Here is a 12,073-nt window from a genome sequence, read left to right as displayed (position 1 = left end):
CACAGCTCCTTGAGCAGGTTAAATGGATAAATTTCAAAGCAAGTAACATAGTTTTGTACTACTGTTTTTATGAGAATATTGTTTCATTACGAAAAAAAAGTGAAAATTTCAATTATAAAAGCATTTACCCTTTTGTGACAAATTATTTTATCATCAAAGTATTTATTTTTATGATGATAATGCTTAGTTATAAAATAGTAATAAATAAATAAAAGTGATATTAGAGATTTATATATATTCCATATTGAATAAATATCATCACAATAAAATTTGCTATTTTGTACTTATAAAAAAAATAAAATTGATTTCTCATTTTTTACATGAACAATTTTGTTTATAATTTATATTTTTTAAAGTCTTTTTAGGAAAAAAAATAATAATATTGTTTATATGCAAATAAGAAATAATAATTTTATAAAGTTTGATTTGAAAATTTTAATTTTTTTTCTCAATCTTTTACTATTTCATTGATATGATCATAGAAAAGAATCATAATTCGAGAAAAATGTAAAGATAATTATAATGTTGAATTCAATTAAAAGTATAGTATAATTTTCTTAATATCAATTGGTTTATACATGAGATGACAAAAAAGAGTGGTCATAGAGTGAAAGGTTAGGAGTTTGAATCACAAAAGTTACAAGTTGATACTATAATTATTAAAGTGCTAACATGTCTTCCCTATAGACTTATGATAAGTGTAAGAGTGTTTTAGAAATTGACCAAGCTCTATAAAACACTCCTACAATATAAACAACAATCACTAAAGATACACTTTCTTGATAAAACTTTTGTTATAAAACAATAAATTATAAACTCATGATAGGTACAAGATAAAATTGGGATAATACCAGGGTTATATTGTTAATAATAATTAATACATTTGATATATACCTAGTTATTGTTAGTTCTTCTTAGTTATATTGAGTTAATTTTACCGATTGAGTTAATGTTTGCTGGTCCTCTTGGGATACTAAGATTTCAAATAAAAGGTTCTTACTAGCTCCAATTTCTAACATTGCATCTATTTTTAATTCTATGGTTTATAATTTAATCATTATGTTATTCTTCGTCACTATCTATTTGATGTTCATTTATTAGGTTAATTTTTACTTGAATTTTTCTACTTTGTTTATTTGGTGGTTTTTAAGTTTGCAAGTATTATATGACCTTCTTGACCACACAAATAATATTTATATTGTCTTTTTCTTTCTTTGTTTCTTCTTTTTTTTATCTAAAACTTTCCAAGTTTTTTATATCTTGTTTGAAAATATCGTTTTTTATAAAAAGTTTTTGACTTTCTTCTTAAGAATCTTTTGTAATAGTTGGGTTTTCTAAAGTTATATTCTCTACATCTTATGTCTAGATTCTCTCATATGCAATTTTTTACAAAGTTGTTGATTTATATATATTTTTTTATTTGACTTCTTTTTCCTATACTTATGCATTCTCTTTCTAACCAATTTTTTTATAAACTCCGTTCTAGTAATTATGTAAGGAGAGTTCTTATATTTAGAGGTTGAAAATTCATTTCATAATATAATTCCCATGGGTCCTTGTATTTTTAATATATATTTATTTAAATATTTAGGTGTTCTATCTACTTTGACAAGGATTGCATATTTCCTACGTTTTTGTACAATCTTTTTTATATAAGACAAGTTACACAATTTCAATTGTTCTAATTTATGGATGTATATTACAAGTTCATTTACATATTTTTGAGTTGTTCCTAAAAATCATAATTTTATTAAATTTATAAATACTATTATGCTAATATTATTAATAAGTTTGTTAAAATTGGTTCATAATAGCTCTATTTTTTTTTTACGTATAATTATATTTTTATAAATGTTTTCACTATAAAAATTAAATTTAAATTAAGTGACATTTTGAATTGAATTTATTAATGAGTTTAACCATTTTTAAAAATAATTTGGAACTCAAAAAATAGATCTAATCATTTAAAAAAAATAAATTGATATATTATGTGTCATAACTTTACTGTTTCTCCTATACAAATAAATATATTTTTTGAATTTAGGTAAATAAATTATAAATTAAGTAAGACATAATTAATAATTTAAATTATTTAATGATTTTTTTTTAAAGAATAAATTTGAATTCAAAAAACCGATTTAATTAATTGCATATTAAATCAAAACATTCTAGAATATTATGTTTATAAACATGTATTTATATATTAAAAAATTAAACTTTATTCATTATTTATTTCAATAAAATATTGTTAAAAATTATTATTTTAAATCATTATTATTCATTTTTAACCAAAAAAAAAAGGAAGAGGTTAATATCTTCTAACATGTACCGAAATAATATTTTTCTTTTATAAAAAATGTAATTTATTATAATATTATTATTTATGTTTTACCAAAAATTATTGATTTTTAATTTATTTGAAATTAAAAAACTATTTTCATTTTTAATAAAACTCGAAATTAAATTGAATCTATATTATATAAATCGAATTTACAATATTTTTACAAAACTAAAATAAAAAGTTATTTTTAAAAACAACTAATTCAAAAAAGTTTTTTATTTTTTATTTTTAAAAACAACTTGTCAAACATTTTTTATATATATAAAATACTAGATTTTTTTTTAATTTAAAAATATTTAAAAAAAATAAGTTTTAGAAGGTTAAAAGATCGATTTTTATTTTAGAAAATAAAAAATTGTTTTTGAGAAATTATTTTATTCAAACTTTTGTTTTTTATTTGATTGTGGAGGGTAAAATAGATAGCCGAAGAGAAAAGCATTTTTATTGTTGTTACATGTTTGAATTATTAAAATATTTTTTTAAATAATAAATGTTTTCATTTTTTCTAAAGATTGTTTGTAAGGCTTTCGTAAATATTCAAATAATTCAATAAAACACATGGCGCCTCTCGGCTTAACGACTACTTTTGAGTCTGCTGAACTGACAGTATTAACGTATAAAATCAGTTGGCTTCAAAAAGTGAGAATACGTTGAGCTGGCAATATCAACGGGTGAAACCAGTTCAAGAAAACAGGTCTCAGCTCTCACGATACATGTGAGGTTAACGGCTTCAAAAGTGAGGTATGCTGAGCTGGCAATATAAACGGGCAAAACGCCAATGCAAGAACACAGCTCGCTTCACAAGTGAGAGAATGCTGAGCTGGCCATATCAATGTATAAAAGCTGTTCAAGGACACGGCACTCAACTCAGAGCTCTCGTTCTCAACCCCTCTCTTTCTCTCTATGAGCTTTTCTCTCTTAAAGCTTCCTCGGAGGTAAGTTCAAAACCCTTGTTCTCTAGAGTTTCAATTACTTTCCTTACTCTGTTTCTTCAAAGAACGAAATCTCTCTGAAAAACTGATTATTGATTCCTGAAAACCTTTTTTTTATTGGTTTTTTTTCATGAATAAAAGATTTTATTTTCATGAGTTTTCTGGGCATCCAAACAGATGTTGTTTAGATTTGATTGCTTTTTCATATATGTTGTTTTTTTTTTTTCGAGATTTTCCATTCTCTTTCTTTTCATGAGTTTTCTCAGCATCCAAACAGATATTGTTATATGTTTCCTTTGTGATATCTCTATTTTCTTTAGATTCTCCGAGGGAAAAGACATGCTTATGTTACTCTGCATCTTGAAATGATGAAACGACATCTACGATTATTTCTCATTGTAATTATGTTCTCGACATTCATCACTTTGCAAGCTTCGGCTATCGCATATCCACGAGATTGCATCTCCACTTTTTGGTTCTTGATTTTTTTGTCATCTTTTGATTTTTTTTTTTCTTTTCATTTTATTGTTGGGAGATTGATTCTTAACTGTTAAAAAAATAATTTAACCAGTTTCAGCTTTTACGGTTCACAAAAAGGGTACTGGTTCTTGTACTCTTGATTTTTTCCTCGTCATTTTCTTTTAAATTTCTCTAGAAAATTGAGATAATTTGCACTACGTGGTGATTACTAGTTATTGTAATGCTTCATTCCAATTGTTTGGTCTCCAAGAAAATTTCTGGAATCTTAGAAAGCGAAACCTCCACTTAATTGGACCCAATGGTTGGTTGAGTTTAGTTTTTTATTTCTCTAAAACAAGAGTAGCATAGATAACATGGTTCTGAATTGATTTTTTTTTTCCACTCCAAGAGTAACATAGATAATATGGTTCTTAATTGAATTTTTTTCACTCTTTCTTTTCCTTAGTTTTCTTTGCCAGCAAAGATCTTTATGTTCTTTTCTTGAGGGGAAATAACAGAATGGTTTTCTCTCCAAATGAGGTAACGCTGAGATCTTCTATGTAGCTGTGAATGGGGCTTATATAATATTGTGGGCAATCATAGTGGGGTCTACCAAAATGGATGAATGCCCAAAAGTGATCGAGTGCTACATTGGATCAAAACTAAAACTTTTTTTCAAGAGTAACATAGATAATATTGTTCTTAATTGAATTTTTTTTCACTCTTTCTTTTCCTTAGTTTTATTTGCCAACAAAAATTTCTATGTTCTTTCTTGAGGGAAAAATAACAGAATGGTTTTCTCTCCAAATGAGTTAATGCTGAGATCTTCTATGTAGCTATGAATGGGGCTTATATAATATTGTGGGCAATCATAGTGGGGTCCACCAAAATGGATGAATGCCCAAAAGTGATCGAGTGCTACATTGGATCAAAACTAAAACTTTTTTTTTCAAGAGTAACATAGATAATATGGTTCTTAATTGAATTTTTTTTCACTCTTTCTTTTCCTTGGTTTTATTTGCTAGCAAAGATCTTTATGTTCTTTTCTTGAGGGAAAATAACAGAATGGTTCTCTCCAAATGAGGTAATGCTGAGATCTTCTATGTAGCTATGAATGGGGCTTATATAATATTGTGGGCAATCATAGAGGGGTCCACCAAAATGGATGAATGCCCAAAAACGATCGAGTGCTACATTGGATCAAAACTAAAACTGTTTTTTCAAGAGTAACGTAGATAATATGGTTCTTAATTGAATTTTTTTTCACTCTTTCTTTTCCTTAGTTTTATTTGCTAGCAAAGATCTTTATGTTCTTTTCTTGAGGGAAAATAACAGAATGGTTCTCTCCAAATGAGGTAATGCTGAGATCTTCTATGTAGCTATGAATGGGCTTATATAACATTGTGGGCAATCATAGTGGGGTCCACCGAAATGGATGAATACCCAAAAATGATCGAGTGCTACATTGGATCAAAACTAAAAATGACTAATTAATAGGCTAATAATCCGAAAAAACTTAAGTGATTCCCTTCTTTTCACTTTCTGCTGTGGCAACTCTTCAAGACTTGTACAAGGAACTGTAGTTATTGAACTACCCACTATAGTTGGACAAGTGGAGATCATATGCTTGGGTCCATGTGTTGAAGGGAGTCCCATGTTCTAAGTCTATTATTATTTTCATGCAATGTAACATAGGTCCTTTTTAACACAAGTCCAATGTCATTTTTAGAATGGTTTTCTCTCCAAATGAGGTAATGCTGAGATCTTCTATGTAGCTATGAATGGGGCTTATATAATATTGTGGGCAATCATAGTAGAGTCCACCAAAATGGATGAATGCCCAAAAGTGATTGAGTGCTACATTGGATCAAAAATAAAAACGACTAATTAATAGGATAATAATCCGAAAAAACTTAAGTGATTCCCTTTTTTTCACTTTCTGCTGTGGCAACTCTTCAAGACTTGTTTGTTCTTTGCCCCAAGGCGAGGGTTTTGTGGGATCTTGTGTTTTCTTTGTTTGGTGTTAATTGGGTTCTTCCGCTTACAGTTAAAGACACTCTCTTAGGTTGGTTCGCTTCCTTTGTGGACAAGAAGCGTGAAAAGACTTGGCGGGCAGCTCCTCTTTGTTTATTTTGGACGGTTTGGAAGGAAAGAAACATGATAGTTTTTTCTAATGAGGTTTTGTCGATTTAAAGAATGAAAAATTCTTTTGTTTATAATCTCTTCTCTTGGGCTAAGTCTTGTTTAGAAGTAGGACCCATTTCTTTAGTTAACTTTGTTGATTGGTTGGGTTCTTGTTGAGGGTTGGTGAGTTGCCTTTTTGTCTTTTGTTTTGTGGTGACTCTTGTATACTCCCTATATGTTTCGCGTTCCCGTTTAAACACCATTTTTCTAATATATCTTCTGTGGGTTTATCTATCAAAACTCTTCAAGACTTGAACAAGGAACTAAAGTTACTGAACTCTACCCACTATAGTTAGAGAAGTGGAGATCATATGATGGGGTCCATGTGATGAATCATGGAAGGGAGTCCGATGTTCTAAGTCCATTATTATTTTCATGCAATGTAACATAGGTCATTTTTAACTATGTGCCCAATTTAGATGATATGTGGAAACCACATGTTCTCTCATCTCTGCAGTCAGCTTCCAGGACTAAACCTTGGTGGACATATTGTTGGAGGCCAGCTCCATAATTTTTTTTTTTGATAGGTATTGAAGGCCATCTCCATAATCTCCATAATTTGAAGCAACTGTAAGAGATTATGTTGATTGAAATTTAGGTTTATGTAAATTTATGTGGGTTTTATTCACTAATTATTTTTCAATCTATGTTTTCTATTAGGATGTTGGCTTCAATAACATTCAAGGTGAAATTCCATACGGGTTACTCCCTAATGCCACTAATATATGAGATGCTTGATTATAAGTTTCTATTAGATTTCCTAATGTTTTATGTAGTTTATTTGTGATTTCTTTTCTATGAATGCAAAAATTTGGCATGCAACAAATTTAGTCAAAATATTCCCCATTCCCTCATTTTATTGAAAAATCTTCGACATCTGTTAATTGTTTGTCCTAGTACCGCCCATTTTAATGGTTACTATAGTTGGTTTACACTAATGACTCATAAATGACAATTATATATTTACTGGCCTGCAGAATCTAAAAAGAAGCAATTATTAAGTGTTACGTGGTCGTAGTGGGTTTTCTTGGAGATTATGACACAATGATAAGCCTTCTTTACGTGGATGTCTTGTGTATTAATATTCTATTGTGGATGGAGTTGAAACTAATTGGCAGTTGCTTGTATAATTTTATTACTCATTAAGAAATCATAATGTTTATACTTATAAAAAAAAAAAAAATCATAATGTTTACATATAATTTAGCCTCTTCTATTGGTCTGTTATATCAGCAAAATTTATATGCTTTGGAAATTGCACCATATTTGGATCTGTTGTCCCAAGGATCTATCATACAATCACTTTACTGGGTCTGTGATCTTCTTGTTGGTCTGTAGGCATTGCAATCTTTCTCATCACTTGGTGTTATATGTTTCTTTTATCAAAAGACTTGTTTCTTTCTTACCAGGAACATCCATGGTAACCATTCTAGTGGCATCATCCCAATACAATTTCAGTCAACACCAAATTTATGGTTGGTGATCATAGCCTGAGTAATGTTGTTGCTTTTAATCTGCATACACTACCATATCAGATTATGCTTTGATAATTTTTTGCCTTTATCTCTTATTAGGTTTTGGGAGAATAGGTTCCATCCAAGAGGCAACTTATTCACCTTAGGACTTCCCTTTGGAAACTAAGTAAAATATTAATAGCCCACCAACAATTGAATCAAGTGTTTTTAAGAACTAACTTTTTAGGAAAGTTCATGAGCACCAGAAAAAAAAAATCGGATCCTGGAGGAAAGCCCTCATAGTTGATGGAAGAATTCTGATGGTAAGTTGCATGGTGCTCCTACTTCTTGTCCACATTTAATTGAGCTTGTGCACAAAATCACAAAAGCTTGGAGAGCAAGTGAAAGTCCATGGTATTATCTTCCAATTACTACAATCAAAGGTAAAATTTTATTAGCCTATGTATATGCTTATTGATGATCTATAGTACTGTTATATATCAGCTATGGATTGTTACCTTCCTGATTTACCTTCCTTCCTGGTTATTCAATGGTCTTTGACTACAGTAGACGAAAGTCCACAATTCCTTGCTCTCAATCCTCCACTGATGTTTATGTGTCAAGGCAGATTCCCACTACTTGCCATGTCAGATTTGAGGAAATTTCTTCCAAGAGAAGTTTCTTCCAGAATCCCAGCAAATGCAAAACACACTATAGCAAAGGTTCAATCAGCTAGAAACAACAATTCTTTGGGGTTTCCCTCAAAAGTATCAGGCTATTATGTAGACATGGACCATGTTGTCCTTAGTTTACAACTTCGATTGTTGTTGCAAGCATGATTGCAAACACTAGTACCTAACCATGCCAGCTTCATCCATGTGACTTCAGTTCTTTGGGGTTCCTTATTATATATAGTCTATTTTGATCTTCAGATTTTGAGTGACGAATTATGAATCTCAAAAAAGCTTCATTTAGCCAAATCCATACGATGACATGATGGTTCTAGAATTATATGTTTTAGAGTTGAAAACTGTGGTTAGATACTTTTTTTTGTTTTTTTTTTCAGAAAGACAAATTGGTTATATTGATTTAATCAAAGCAATAAGAAAAACTAAAGAACACATGGATATGGAAAAAATTGGAGCAAACATAGGTTCCTTGGTTATGATTTGGGTGATGTTCTACAAATAACTTCTTATGAGTTAAATTTCACCAAGAAATCAGTGTGTCATTTTGTATCTAAACAGGAGATGAGTAGTACAGCAATAGTTACTGGTAATCATTATATGTTTGATCATCATTATATCTCCTAATGAAATATTGCATGTTGATTCTGATCTTATCTAATATTTTACCTGTATAATTGCTGGTCAACCAGATTGTTATGGTGACTGAATCCATTCGAGCTGCACTAGACTCTAAAGTTGCAAAGTTGCAGGATTGTGTATGATAGTCAACCAATGGAGTGGTGAATCAGAGGGATAACTTCATAAATGATCTTTCTGTTAGCTTGGCAAGTGGACAGGTTCTATCAGCTGAACTCCTTAAGCTCTGTTATGTGTTCTGCCTTTTTTGTTGCTACTAGAAAGAAACTATTGTATATCACATCATATAGACCAAAATGGTGCATCTTGTTGAAGCAAGTGGTTTGCCAAGTAGTATAATCAGGTATAAATGGAATCTTTTCTTATCTCTAATGCTTGTGTTACTGATCATGTGGGATTTTATTTGTGATTTCATTTTCTATGAATGCAGAAATTTGGCATGCAACAAATTTAGTCAAAATGTTCCCCACTCCCTCACTTTAAGGAAAAATCTTTGACAATTGTTAATTGTTTTTCCCGATACTGCCTATTTTATTGGTTACTACGGTTGGTTTATATTATAATGACTCATAAATAACAATTATATTCTTATAGGAATCTGAACCACGATTCATTATCTGGACCCATTGGCAATGTGTTTACTGGCCAACATAATAAAAAAGGAATGTATATTTATCGGCCTGTAAAATCTAAAAGGAAGCAAGACAGTTATATTATTAGGTGTTACCTAGTGGTAATAGGTTTTCTTGAAGATTATGGCACAATGATAAGCCTTCTTTATATGGATGTCTTATGTGTTAATATTCTGTTGTGGATGGAGTCAAAACTAATTGATAGTTGCTTATATAGTTTTATCAGAAATCATAATGTTTACATATTATTTAACTTCTTCTATTGGTCTGTTCTATAAGCAAAATTTCTATGCCTTGGAAATCATACCATATTTGGATCTATTGTCCCAATGATTTATCATACAATCACTTTTCTAGGTATGTGGTCTTCTTGGCCCTCTCTGTAGGTCCCTTCATAGCAATCTTTCTATCAACTGGTGTTATATATTTCTCTTATCAAAAGACTTGTTTCTTTTTTACCAGGAACATCCATGGTAAACATTTTATTAGCATCATACCAAGACAATTTTAGTCAATAGCAAATTTATGGTTAGTGATAATCGCCTGAGTAAAGTTGTTGCTTTTAATCTGTGTACACTGCCATATTGAATTGTGCTTTGATAATTTTTTATCTTTATCTCTTTTATATTAGGATTTGGGGAAATAGGTTCCATCCTAGAGACAACTTATTCACCCTGGGATTTTCCTTTGGAAATTGAGCAGAATATTAATAGCCTACCAACAGTTGAATCAAGTGTTGTTCAGAACTACCTCTTTAGGAAAGTACATGAACACAAGAAGAAAAAACCAGGTTATGGAGCAATAGCTCTTTTGGTTGTTGGGGAGGAATTTTGTTGGTAAGCTGTGCAGTGCTCCTACTTGTTGTTCGCATTAATTAAGCTCATGCACACAATCACAAAAGCCTGGAGGGCTATGAAAGTCCACAGTATTATCGTCCAACTACTACAATTGAAGGTGAAATTTAGTTAGCTTATGTATATACTTATGATGATCTATAGTACTATTATATTAGTTGTGAATTATTATGATGATTTATACTTATTCTTGCTCTCAAATTATTCTTCACTTGTATTTTTCTTTTTTCATTTTCAAAATTTACCATAAAAATGAGTGCATTAATCCTCTCCCTTGTTTTCTATAGCTACTCAACAATCTCAAGCAACATAGTAGGCATAAAGTCCCTAAACAGACAAGTTTATCCATTTATTCTTATTGTACTCTCTCATCTCTTCCTCCTCATCATCGTCGTCATCGTCATCATCATCATCATCATCTTCATCATCATCATCATCATCATCTTCATCATCCTCATCCTCACTATCATTTCATAACTTAAGCTTTAAGGAGCATGCTCTAGTTCTAGTTCTTTTAACCTCATCATCTTCATCGTCGTCGTCGTCATCATCGTCATCGTCATCATCGTCATCATCATCATCATCATCATCATCATCATCATCATCATCATCATCATCATCATCTTCATCATCCTCATCCTCACTATCATTTCATAACTTAAGCTTTAAGGAGCATGCTCTGGTTCTTTTAACATACTTTGTGTAGGATTTTGGATTTCTCTAATGGTAGATGCAACACAAGAACCTTCCACAAATAGGTTAAGTTCTCATATTTAAGAATTTTATTTCTTATTTATCTTTCTTCTATTTTTGACATTGTCATGGAAAATTAGGTTGTTTGTCTTTTCTTGTTCATCTTGTGGAGGTGTTCAAAGTTCTTCGATGGTATAGTTATCACAAAGTTAATGGATAAATAGATCACGTCTATTATCTTCTTATTTTCTTTTTTTTTTGTCTTCATTCTCTTTCAAGCTTAACTATTAAACAACTTGCTTTTGGTGCAAACATCTCAATGCTTAAAAAGTTTTGGTTCCAAGGTATGACTTTTTTGCTTTATAATTCAAGAGCCTACTGATAATGCATCAATTGACTTCCTTGATGTAGGTGTGATACATTAACAAATGATGTTGACACAAGAACCCTTATTGAACCATTTGATTTTAAATGATGCAGTTGGTAGAGAAGTCCTTGTTAAGCAGGTTTTATTTCCATATCTAGGAATCTTTTATTATTTATTTCTCTTTTGTTTTTTCTCCATTTGTTTTCTAAATTAACCTAGATTGCAGTAATGCCTCTACCAGTGTGTTTTATGCAACTGTTCAACCATCTTAAGAAGTGTGGTAGGCAAAGGTAAGTTCGATTTACATATTCAATGTTATTCTTATATATATTTATGCAACTGTTCAACTATCTTAAAAAGTGTGGTAGGCAAAAAAATCCCCAAAAGGTAAGTTTGATTTACATATTCAATGTTATTCTTATATGTATTTTTTCTCATAGAAGCAATTATCATCATCTCCATAATCATTACCATCATCCTTGTTGTCATTGTTGACATTGAAGCTGTCTTTTTTCATTTTCTGAATTACATCATTCGAATGATAGGTTTGGAAACTCTTAATTAGTTGTGATTGCAAAAATTGGAGTAAGCACAAGTTCCTTAGTTGTGATTTGGGTCTTGTACCACAAATAACTTCCTATGAGTTAAATCGCCAAGAAATCAGTGTGTCATTTTATATCTAAACAGGAGATGAGTTGTATAACAATAGTTGTTGGCAATTGTTCTATGGTTGATCATCATCATATTTCATTAGGAAATATTGCATGTTGATTCTGATCTTATCTCATATGTAATATATAATTGTAGGTAAAAAAAAATGGTATAGTGATTG

The 12,073-nt window shown here is 30.4% G+C and overlaps 1 long non-coding RNA gene across 1 annotated transcript; it reads left to right on the top strand.

The window, feature by feature from the left end:
- Positions 1 to 7,086: 7,086 nt before the first annotated feature.
- Positions 7,087 to 11,741, top strand: LOC117914699. The gene is made up of 3 exons (XR_004651301.1): positions 7,087 to 9,855; positions 9,959 to 10,281; positions 11,286 to 11,741. It is a non-coding gene; the product is annotated as an uncharacterized LOC117914699 (long non-coding RNA).
- The last annotated feature ends 332 nt before the right edge of the window (positions 11,742 to 12,073 follow it).

This window comes from Vitis riparia, chromosome 5 (genome assembly GCF_004353265.1).
Source record: "Vitis riparia cultivar Riparia Gloire de Montpellier isolate 1030 chromosome 5, EGFV_Vit.rip_1.0, whole genome shotgun sequence".
Taxonomy (NCBI): Eukaryota; Viridiplantae; Streptophyta; class Magnoliopsida; order Vitales; family Vitaceae; genus Vitis; species Vitis riparia.
Note: the sequence above shows the minus strand (reverse complement) of the source record. Positions and strands in the feature narration are given on the sequence as shown.